Here is a 13,219-nt window from a genome sequence, read left to right on the forward strand (position 1 = left end):
TGTTTGGTGTCATTTTGAATTATTTTTTATGTCTTTTTTATTGATGTGACTGTACAATAAATTTTACATAAGAAACTTTTCATCCTAAGGAGGGGAAGCTGTTGTTTTGGAACTTAATTCATCTAACTGCTTGTTCAGCTTGGATGTATTAAAGCATAACCAATGCATGACAGCTATGGAATGATATACTGAAAAATTACCACCCAACACCAACATTGCCTCAACACTCAGAAGGCCACTATTTGGTTACCCATGTGGGTACAATTTGGGTCTCCCATTATATTTGACATGATGTGACCAGACCATTGCTAGACACATCACAAAACCTTTCTTGTTTGCTACTAAAAACCTTCCTCAAGGGATAAGTTTTGTAGATGGTCGGATAATGTATATTCTGTCTTCCTTTTTTCCATCAATATCTCAAGCTAAGTTCCACATAAATGTGATTTAATTTCTTCAAGTAATAGTGACTACTTATAGGGACAAAAGTAACATTACAGGAAGTCCTGACTCTTTGAAGTTGACGTAAATAGGTTTATATAGTCAAAGTCGTTAGGATTATTTTTCATTTACCAGTTACTTTAATCTTGAAAGAAAGAATTGTAAGTGCTAAATGTTAATGTGTGTCATTTGTGTGAATGTCTTGTATAAAACACAAGATATGATTTACATTTTGTATATATTATTTGTCTGTGTAATCAATTTTCTTTATCTTACAAATCTTTATTTATTTATATGTTGTTACACATGTTGACATTGTACATTACAATTGCTGCTTGTTCCCCGGTAATAGGACATCATTAAGAAAACATTTTGTATTTCAACCTTGATTTATGAAGTCATCTAAAAGAACTTTCTTTTATCTTTCGCCAATTTGAGTGGATTAGTCTGATGATTTCAGCTGCAGACAGAAGAGGACTAGTATGTAAGTGTATGGCACAACATCATTACAAGGACTTGTTTTTCCAGAACTGCAATGTGAAACTTAGTACCTCTGTTAATTTCCTAAATTGTTTATTTGGTTCATGTCAACATGACCAGTACAAATGTTATTGATGTTTTTGAAATTCACACTAACCATGCAATACTATCAATAAGAGGAGCATCTCTTTGATAATTGGCGTATGACTGCCTTCATTGGTTTCAACAAATTGTACTTATCTCACTATTTATCCTGCATTTGTCTTCTTGATATAACTATACGTAAATGCACTGATAGTAGTTTTCATTTGCTGGTTTTGTATGCTGTGATATATTGTGTGTTATCTTACCTCTAGTACCAACTTCTGTAACTAAACTGAAGACTATAGTTCAACTGAAACAATTTTAAACGTGAGAACAAGGAGGTATCACTTTTGTGCTCACACCAAGTTGGAGGAAATTAACAAGGTATGTTGTTGGTATTCTTTTGGTCAAATGTAGCAATGGGGCATAAGCATTAACTGTTTCCAAATTGGTAGGAATTAATATAAAAAACAAACAAACATGAGAGTAACTTATTTCAATAAGCAGGAGTTATTTTTAAGCTTTTGTATTACATATTTAGTTCATTTGATTGTTGTGTTTTAATGTTGTATGTATGATGCATGTGAAATGTTTGAAGAATATGGGAGTATATATGAATGTATGGCAAGACTGACATTTGGCAGAGTGTACTTCTTCAGTGGATAAAGTATGTGCTCCATCATAGGGTACTTGAATCTGATAGAAACAAATCTGGCAGTGAACAAGATGTGTTGCAGAACTTTGAATATTCAACTCTGAAGACATCAAGGAGTTGATGCATATCAGCACTCTTAAAGGGTAATACGATCATTTCTTAAAGGGTTAGGAAAAGTGATTCTGTGTAAACAAAGTAATGACTATTTTATGTCATATCAGTGGGCTGTTGTGTCTGACAGCAGGTTAGGAAGGGATGCATGGCCAAACGGTTCCACAGGCCACCCTTCCTCTAAATTCATGAACCCATTTTCACTTGCATCTTTCGCTAGTAGAGGAAGCTGAAGAAACTGGTACAACAAATAGTACACACTATTACTATGTAGTGCAGGTCATTGCACAGTTAACCGTCTAGTGACAACTGTTTCTGGTCAGCATTACCGCTACAGCATGTCTGGGCCAAGTTCCACAGCTTACAGGAAAGATTGTCATTGTTATGTGCAAGCATTGCGGTTATAACAGTTTGCTCTGTTAACTTGGCTCAGAGTTTAACCCCCGCCCCAGAGAGGTACTGTTGTTTGTAGTTTCTTGTGTGAATACAGAAAGAATCAACGTCAAGTTGTTGAGCAAATTGTTAAGATAAATTGAGAGGTGTGAAAGACACTGAAATATCAGTGAATGAATGAACATGGTTACAATAAAGTATCTTCATCAATCTAGTTTGAGAGGTGTTCTTTTTCATCACAAATGGACATCAGCGGGAACATGTATTGGTGAGAGACACACCCACGAGTGTACCCTTATGATTGCCCAGGGAAGACTTGTTTTGGGGCACCGGGCTTAGTGACTTGGTTTGAAGGGGTGTCAGCCCATTCCCCGAGTCTTTGATCATAATATTAATCATGGACTCAATTAGATTATGTATGTATCATACCAGGTGTTTGCAAAATTGCAGCCATTGTCAATTCTCTCCTTTATTGCCCTTTCGTTTGTTGTCAGATCTACCTTCAGTGCAGTGTACTGAGAATTATTCTATGGAGTATCACATTTAACTAGGATCGTGTTTTGGAGTTTGTTTTTTAAAATACCGAAATCTTTAAGTTAGATAGCACACCACAGTGAACAATTTAGGATGGTTAGAGCAAGAACATTTCTTTTCATCAGGAGACAGATATTTATAACTTAATAGTTAAATCATTTGTTCTTACTCTGTAGGCCAGCGCTCACTTTGTGACACTGGCTCAAAATGAAGTCCTTAAAAGTGTCCCGACCTTGATTCACCAAAACTGTTTCCGTTGAAACGTCTCGAAACTATTATATTAAAGGTCTCATGCAACCAAAAAATCAAACATAATTAAAAAACACAGTTATCATTTATTCATGACATATAATATACATTGCTGATTATGAAAAAACATATAAACAAAATTATAAGCGTACAATCGCAAATCAAAAGTGCAATATTTTGTACTTGGGTTTACTTCCCTAGAAACGAAGCAGCCGGGATACCGAACCCAGTCAGAGCAGAGCGGCTTGGTGTGCACTCAAGTGTAACGGCTGGTTCATTTGCAGATGCGGTTATGGTCCGGGAAAGCGAAATCTGGACTAAACCTCCTCAATTTAGGTTTCGCTTTCGCGAGAACGGTCAAGCTACAGTTAACACTGAATTTCGCGTTCCCGGGACTCTCAATACACAAGAAAAACAAAGAAGTGTGAGTCGTCGTCTGACACCGTAGTCATGGTAGAAATTTAATATATGTAGATAACAATAAATGTTTGAGCCACGACTGTTCACCGATAAGTCACATGGATGGATCATGTGGAGGTGGAATCGGCATTGCCGAAATATCAAATGTGAATCAAACTTTGACAACCTAAAACTACTTTCACTTGTCAAAGTTTGATTCACATTTGATATTTCGGCAATGCCAGACAACAAAACACAAAAGTTTCGCGAAATTTTCCAAATTCCCAAATATGGCGGTAATGTAAATTATAGTAACGTAAATTAGTTCTGGTAATGAATAATGTTATGGCAAGATGAATAAATACAGAATGCTTGGTTGGGGCACATGTATAACAACAGACCGCCGGACCCCAAATGTACAGTGATGAAGACTATTACTGGGATGCTAGATATTGAGTTATAACGGTAACGTATGATTTCTTGCTTAAAAATCTCTACTGATGTCGAGCATATTTTTCCATATTGTAAGAAAAATCAATGTTAACGAAACTATATGTTTTTAGATATCGAGAATAGATGAACAGGCCAATCAGAAAAATTATCTTGTGGGTCTGTGCGATGATTTACCACAAGAAAAGCTGTAAACAAACACAACGTAGCGTAAATTACTCTGACTCTACCGACATAATCAAATGTCGGCGACAGCCATTGTCCCAGTTAACTGAGAATTAGTGAGATCTGCTCGAACAACCCTCTTTGCACGGTGGATTAAATAAAATAGTCAAATAAGTCAAACAAACACATTTTACTACACAGCTCCAATACTTCTTTTCTCGGAGGGTTTTCCTACACTGATGCTTAAACTTGTCACAGATCAAGTGCTGAAACTTGAAACAACTGAAACTTCATCTCAGTTAAGAGGCTAACAGATCGAGTATTGGGGTCGCGCGCTAATCTGAAGTACGGAATTCCTATTTTTTCATAGCAATTCGCTTTCGCGGCACTTCTAGTACAACTTTGGTTTTCGCTTTACCGGGAATAGGGAATATTGACATTTCGCTTTCCTGGGCCGACACAGCAGATGCCCTCACGGACAAGTTTTCCTTCCTATTCACACGTCCCGGACATCAACTCATGACGATCCTGTATATGCAATGCGACTACCGGAATCTGCCCATGAAGGCCCGGGTTAGAATATTGGTCTTTATTAACCCATGCTTGTCGTAAGAGGCGACTAACCACAGGGGCGTGTCACGCTTAGAAACAGCGTTAGAAAGACATATAGGTATATAGACCCTACCCTAATACTATATATAGTATATGTGCGACTAACGGGATAGGGTTGTCAGGCTCGCTGACTTGGTTGACACGTGTCATTGTATCCCAATTGCGTAGATCGATGTCCATGCTGTTGACCACTGGATTGTCTGATCCAGACTCGATGGTTTACAGACCGCCGCCATATAGCTGGAATATTGCTGTGTGCGGCGTAAAAGTAAAACTCACTCACTCACTCTAGGATACAGTTCACCACGGGACAACGTAAGTTACAAGACCTGTAGTTGTATAATGCATCGCCCTTGACACTTTTGCTGTTACCACATTTAATGTTTTTTGTTTCGTCCCTGACATATTTTTATGCAGTTATTCGCACCATCTTTGTAAAGTCAGCTTAATTTAATTTACTTTCATATTTGTGAAACTTTCCTTCTGAGAATCCGTACAGAAAGAAACTGAAATCATGAATATTTTTAAGAATATATTGTGAGTGAAGATAAAGTTTCTTTGAATATTTACTGGATAATTAAATTTTATGATCCCTAACTTGTTTTGTTCAGTATATGTGAGATTTGATATCTTTCTCGAGAACAGCCTATAATTTTTACTGAAAGGCTGTTTATAATAGCCCCAATATGATCCTGGAACACTAGAGAACAATGCTAGTGGTTGGATGTTACATTCACAATGGCCAGCGATGTAGGGTAAAAATAGACACAAGTAATTACATGCTCGAGGAGACTCGGAACCCCGTTCATAGCTAGTAAGAACACACTGTCGGCCTGACTTTGTTCACAAATAGATGTTGAGGCTGTTGGATTGTCGATAGTCATTTCTTTGATGGTGACGGATGACAGAGTAAAGAGTTTACGGATAACAATTATTTTTAATATTGTAACCGCGACGTGTAGGATACGATCCTAAAACCGCTGTGAAGCAAGTCTGAACGCGGTACAGGAATCTCAGTGGTCAGCTCGAGCCCTGCTTCTCATGTTCGCGAGTCTTGCTTGACAATAGTGGAAAGACCTTTGACGTTGCTATACTGCGTATACTTTAAATTCTAAGGCTGTACTTGTGCATACACATTCTGTTCATTGTGTGTGTGTGTGTGTGTGTAAAATGCGTTGAAATGATCTTTTAGTGTCTTCTTTGGCTATACGTTACGTGTTTCTCAGCCACGTGGTTGCCTTGTCCAGAGTCGGTTAGAGACTGCCATGATGAAGTTTGAATATTGATGCGGCGTCATGCAACATTCATTCACGTGCTGAGAGCGTCATTTATAGTTTTGCAATGGCATAGTAACACACTGGTCACCAACGTAATGTCCGTGTTCATCCTATATATGAACCGTAAGCTATGAAATAAGGGAGCTACTCTTATAGAGATATATGCGTTTGGCATGGGGGTCATAGGGTACCTAGAGTCTGAAGTCTTCGAAGACCGGGTTTGAATCCCCAGTTGGTTACAATGTTTAAAGCATAGAATACTGCTAAGCGGCGTAAAACAATCGTCATTGTCACTACTGCGGGGAACGAGCGGCACTCTTGTAGTTCTCTGGGGAAAAACACCAATCAATACTTTCAGAAATTTGAAATGCAATAGGTTCTTTGGCATTTTCATTTCTATTACTTCCAGGTAGTCTATTTACAGTTTGTCATAGTGACTATACACGGTTGGCGTAGTTATATATTGTCCTTTGTTACTTAACCAACGTGTTATGTTCACTTTTTAACAAAGGCATCGAAAGAAGAAGGAGAAAGATGGCGGGTATCAGATGAACAATGGTCTATATGTGTAGACCAGGAAGACTTCCTTCATGCTAACAATACAAAATACATTCATTGTACAAGCTTCAGCAATTTCCTACCGATTATGCACAGAATTGTTCACACAAGTTTAACTTCACTCAATAAGCACCTACTTGTAGATTTCGTAAACTTAAAGAGCCCCATACCCCAAACTGATTGCAGCAACACGGCTGTCGCAGGCCAATGTCAAACATGGAAAGCTTGTTAGTGCAACGGTCGCTTTGAGGAACGTGGCCCAATGCCAGAGTTGTCTAGGGTGTTTCTCCCATTGAAACACAGCTTATATAACACGAGTTGAGGTCATGGTAATTGTCATTGTCATTGCCATAGTCTGTGTCACAGTCCCTGAACCACATTATTTTCCCTATTGCCTAGCCCTCTCTGCATTGTAGTCTGTGTCACAGTCCCTGAACCACATTATTTTCCCTATTGCCTAGCCCTATCTGCAGTGCTAAAGCCCTAAATAAAGCAAATCTAGATTTCTTCAGGTTCAGGACCTATGGTCACCCTGGGGCTCCTTTTCAATTTAAATAGGCTTACTTGTTACTATCAAAATTATACGAGGGGCGTTCATTAAAGATTTCCCCTGACCCACTTCTTGTTTTTACATGTGTCTGAAACTTCATGTGAGTAATGCCACATATGTCGATGGGTCATGTGGAAATATTCAGCATTGAACTATTATAACTATTTCTTTGACAAGCGTTATATTGAAGCAAGGTGTGACAATGGAGCCAGTTGAGTACCGAGCAGTGATCAAGTTTTTGTACTTGAAAGGTCGTACGCCAAAAGAGACCTTTGATGGAATTAAAGCAACTTATGGGGAGGATGCCCCATCGTACTTAAACACTGGCTTCGCCAGTTTAAATGTGGTCGGAAATCTGTGGAAACAGCTCCATTCCTGGTCCACCTCTTTCAGCCATTGATGGAGACACTGCCCGTAAAGTGGAGACTGCCATTTTGGAAGATCGCCGTATAACTGTTCGCCAGTTAGCACATGATGTCAAGTTTAGTGTAGAGTCTGTGGAAAAAATAATTCATGACAATTTGCACCTGCATAAGGTGTCTGCACGATGGATTCCCAGGCTGCTCACACGTTTTCAGAAGCAGGAACGAGTCAGTTGCTCAAAGGCTCTTTTGGACATGTGCCAAGAAAACCAGGCAATCCTTTCCGTCAGGCTTATCACACACCATGCACCATCTGACTTCCATATCTTTCCAACTATGAAGTCATTTTTTAAGGGAACGCGCTTCCCAGATGATGAAACACTGATTTCGGCAGTCAAGTCATGGTTTGATACGCAACCTACTGACGTTTTCAAGCAAGGTCTTTATTGTTGCATAAAACGATGGGAGAAGTGTGTAACTCGTGATGGTTGCTATGTAGAGAAGGACTAATAACTGTGCCAAGTTTCGTTCCACTAAGTCCACTGCAAGTGGGTCAGGGGAAATCTTTAATGAACGCCCCTCGTATATATTCAGAGACTGAACATTAGTCTACCATTGGCATTGCCATTGCCAAGTTGATATTGGCTCCGGTTTTCTCTGCTGTAAATGGGTAACCGGTAGATGAGGTTGACAGGCCCTGTCACCAAATATGCCGACTTTCTACTGTTTAGGTAGATGAGAATGCAACAGAAATGTTCAATGGTAATTGGTATCTTGTATTCACAGAACTGGTGGCCTGATTCGAAATGCACATTCTGATTAATGTAACTGCTCACGGTTTCCCGTCTGCCTTTCTTCCCTTATATATCCTTCATAACTTTATTGTTAGGATATTCGGTCGCGTACCGATCCGTCCAATTTCTTATTTCAGAGTAGTAAAATGCATTCGACGGATCGGCACTGTGATCTTAGCTATTAATTAGTTATCAAAACATTGGATCATACCAAAACAAAGACGCAAGGGGTGTTGGATGGTTTGACTCTCTTTATTATTGTACTTTTGTACAGTATATATCTTTGCCTACTCATATGATACAATGAGAAATTGATGCATTAAATATATGTTTGGACTCTCTATATTGTTTTTACGTTTGTACAAAATTGAAATTGATGCATTAAATAAAATGCATTCATAAGGATAAATATATAGTTCGTGATGTTCAAACTTCTCGAGTAGTAATTGAGACTTGGTGCATAAACCTGGGAGTATAATAATGTAAGGTATACATAGTCGCACGGTAGGGATTAAACTTAGGTCTCTCTAATCTCAAATATCTTTGTTATAAAAATTGCTTAACACAAGGTAAGTTTTTTTTTCATTTTGGTTGGCTAGTGGTCCTACAAACTTATAAACAAATGGGTGCTTTGTATAATATTCTAGTAGATACTTTTGTCTGCTCTCCTCATACGTAGGATATACAAGGAGGACATGGAACTCGTCTTCATCTGTGTTTCTACAGAACAGGCAGAGTGATGCATCAGGGTCAGGTTTTTTAGCCCGCCGGGAATTTTGTATACAGAAATTATGAGCACTACATCTGAACTTCGTAAGTGCTCTACGGAGCTTCCTATATCCCGTGCAAGCCACGTCTATCCAAAGCCATAACTAAATAGTTATTGCCTAACATATGATACCCAGTTCGATGTCAGCAATCAGAAAGTCTTCATCTAAATCTGTTCTTGTTCATTAAAAAAAGCATGTACATGTAGTCTAATCCAATACAAGCCGACTCCTTAATTAATGAACTTAGACTCTCTCAGTGTGTTAACACAGTCTGAAATTCGACCGATTAGCACAGAACCACTCAAGCATGATTCGACTGATCGGCACTGCTGGTTGTTCAAAATTCGACGGATTAGGCCGTAATCGGATGTTCTTTATGTCTGATATGTGGGACCACTTCCGTGGTCTCGTGGATGAGACGTCTGTCTGGAGAGCGGTAGGTCGGTGGTTGGATCTCGCTGTACCAAAACATGTTAAACGATGGTAATTGTTCACATCTCTCTTGGCATACAGTCATTTGGATAGAGTTTTGTCTCTCTTGGTCTTTATGTACAGACCTTAAAATGAATCAGACAAGGGGTCTCACTAGTTATTTATTTCAGAGTGCCGTTGTACAAAGTAATCTTAATGAGGTGATCGTAACTCCCTTACCTTAACATGGACCAAGGCTGCTTTGTACAACAGTCACCAGCCTGGACAATTTTAACCTGATGACATAATGATGACAACTTTATTTACACTTCATAAGGCATACCCGATCTCTTCGTTCGGTTTTAGTTATACTGATGATATTGCAATGTCAATTAAATCAAGTGTCAGGTATACAGTGTAATATTTGATGTCAGTCAACTCCAGGAGTTGAAGAGTTTGACCCACATGAAACACATTCTCTCCATAGACATTTCAGGTCACGCATATGGTTATGAATTAAGTATTTGGAAGTCGGTTATACACTTCCATCACGTCTCTTCATCGTCCAATATGTGACGGTAGAATAGGTCTTCAGCAACCCATGCTTGTCGTAAGAGGCGACTAACGGGATCGGGTGGTCAGGCTCGCTGACTTGGTTGACACCTGTCATCGGTTCCCAATTGCGCAGATCGATGCTCATGCTGTTGATCACTGGATTGTCTGGTCCAGACCCGCTGAGTGCGGCGTAAAACTAAACTCACTCACTCACTCCAATATGTGACAGTTCGTACGCTGGTCTTTATTGAACAGACAGGGTAGGTGATAATGTTTGGTCATAAAGATATGTCTCTCCAGCAGGTACTACGATGTCACCTGCGGCTGATCTGTGGATGTCCGTGCCCTGTAACTGATGTATTATTGAATTGTTGGATTGTTTGTTGTTCAACGCCGCACTCAGAATATTCCAGCTATGTGGCGGCGGTCTGTAAATAATCAAGTCTGGTGCATGTGCTTGAGTCGTCCCTGAAAATCCCATGACACACAACAGCAGCCAATTCAAGAGTAATTTTCAAATTGAAGAGGCAACCAGCAATCTCAAGCTATCCATGCTGGTGGTATAATTATCCAATGTTTGCTGGTGGTATAATTGTCTAATCCATAATATTTATGTTATTTATGTTTTTACACACCCACCCCGGTTAGTTTAGTTTAAACATATTTTATTCACAATGTGAAAAGGATCGGGAACAAGTTCTTTCAACTTATTAAACCCCTCTCCGAAGATATTTACAATAACTAATTACATCACAAGCAATTATTAGAAACAGAGACAGAGAAAGACTGAAAGATAACAGGGGGAAATGCTATAATACAAAAGGTGTATAGAGAGAAGACTACTGGAATCGTATAGATTTGCATATATATTGATGTACATTTTTGAATATAATTTCATTTTTATGATTTGTCAGATCTGCAATGCCGTTTAAAATAACAGATAATGTAATCACAGAATTACTACCACATACATCTTGAATAGCTTTAAGCATGATCTTTCTATGTTGATTGTGTAAAGAACATTCTAAGAAATAGTGATGAGCATTTTCGTATGGGTTTCCACATGCGCAGGATGGATCAGTGATTAGCCCTACTCTGTACAGATCGTAACTTATCTACTAGCTTCATGACGTAGTTGAGTATGTAATATGTTAAATTTTCTAATACCGTAAGAAAAGTACAGTGGAGCTGAGTTATATGATGTTATTATGCTCGATTTAAACTTTGATAGTGAAGTACAATTTCTTACATCTGTGGGTAGATTGTTCCACAATCTTATAGTTGATGGGAAGAACGACTCATGAGAATGTTTTATTCTTGTTCTTGGCAAGCAGATATTGCCTGAATTTCTTAAATTATATTGACTCCTGGAGCCCACGTTCTGAGGAATTATTTCTTTTAGGTAGATTGGACTTTTGTTGTTTTGAATATTGTAGAACAAAGACAATTTTCTTATTCTTCTACGCTCTGAAAGTGCTTTCATGCCTGTTTCATAATATAGGGAATTAAAAAAAGAATACTTGGGAAGTCCTGTAATAATTCTTGCAGCTTCCATCTGGAGCCTTTCCAATTTTAAACTTAGTTCTTTTCCGCAGCCATCCCAGACTTCGCACGCGTACTCAAAGTGTGGTCTTATAAAAACTGTGTAAATCTTTAGAAGTGTATTTCTGTTAAAAATATATTTAAGTTTTCTCACTGAGTAAATCATTTTAGAGGTTTTGGAAACAATATTAGATACATGGGAGGACCATTTGCCGTTCGATGAAAGTATTATCCAAATGTTTATGATCTTCTACCGTTTTAACAATCTTATCGTCAAATAGTAAGTTAATCGAGCAAATATTATCTTTAAGTGAGAAAAGTACTGATTCTGTCTTATCTGGGTTGTATGATATCAACCACTTGTTTGCCCAGTCGTTTAACCTTCTGAGATTTATGTATAATGAGGTTTCTATTCTGTTAAGATTTCCAGAAGCCTTGCCTAATGATGTGTCATCTGCAAATAGTCGCGTTATGCAATCTAAGTCATCAGCAATATCATTTACATAAACAATGAATAAAAACGGACCCAACACTGATCCTTGTGGGACGCCAGCTTGGAGTAACCTTGGTTTAGACAGGGCTCCATTAACAAAGACCTTTTGATAGCGATTACATATGTAATTACATAACCACTGTAACAATCTACCTTTAATACCATACATTTCCAATTTATGTATAAGCCCTCCGTGCCAAACACGATCAAAAGCCTTCGAAACATCACAAAAAGACCATACAATATTGGTCCTTATCATCTAGAGCTTGGCATATTTGATGATATATTTCAATTAATTGATGGACAGGTGAACTCCCAGCTTGAAAACCAGCTTGGTATTTGTACAATAACTTGTTCTCGTTGAAATAGTTAGATATAGGCTTGAATACAGCTCTCTCAAACAGTTTACCGGCACAACTTATAAGAGATATCGGTCTGTAGTTTGATGCTTTAGTCTTGTCACCTTTCTTGAATACAGGCATTACATGTGCTAATTTCCATTCTGATGGATACACACCTTTTCGTAATGACAATTCAAAAAGCAAACATAATGGCGCACTTATTGAATGAGCAGTTTCTTTTAAAAGCTTATGACTTATTCTGTCGGGACCCGCAGCTTTATTCAGTGGCAAACATTTAATTATATCTGTAATTTCCTGTTTAGTCACTGTTATAAATTCTAACAGTGACTAAACAAGGAAATTACAGATTTTGCTAAATGGAACCCACAGATAATAATCAAACTCAACAAAATGAATAAATACAGTCAAACACTTTCCTATATGCCACAACACCAAGTTCTCCCTCTAAGTAAGCTTGAGCCAAATAGATTTCCAGTCATCAAACCTATCTTAAACACACTAACAGACATGCTGATGAGGAAAACTCGTGATTGTATTGATAGCTCGACACAGATATATGGATGATTAAAGCTCAGTGTTAGTTTCAATCTTGCAACTGATACATATGATACAAATACAACCTATGTGGAAGCGGGTGTCTAACAATAACATTTTAGATCTGGTTTTGGTCACGATGTGCTTGAAATCTTTCCTCTGTCTGACACAGATGATGACAAGTATCGCACTTAGAGATGAGCGTGCTGTTTCTCTCTAGTGGATGTCCTTGCATGAACAACTCAAGTGTGTCTGCGGGTCCACAACTGTTTATTCAGTGCTACACTTTCAAGCGTAGGCTCGAACTTCTCTGCAGCTTCTCCTCTCAGGCCTATTGCCTGTCCCGCTATATACCCAGGGTTGGTCATTCTTGGTCCTTTGTCTTTGGCCCCCCCTTCGCATCTGGTCAGTGATGAGTCAACCGTCTTCGCTCTCCCC

The sequence above is a fragment of the Haliotis rubra genome, unplaced genomic scaffold (assembly GCF_003918875.1).
Source record: "Haliotis rubra isolate DU_JTF1 unplaced genomic scaffold, ASM391887v1 Scf176, whole genome shotgun sequence".
Lineage (NCBI taxonomy): Eukaryota > Metazoa > Mollusca > Gastropoda > Lepetellida > Haliotidae > Haliotis > Haliotis rubra.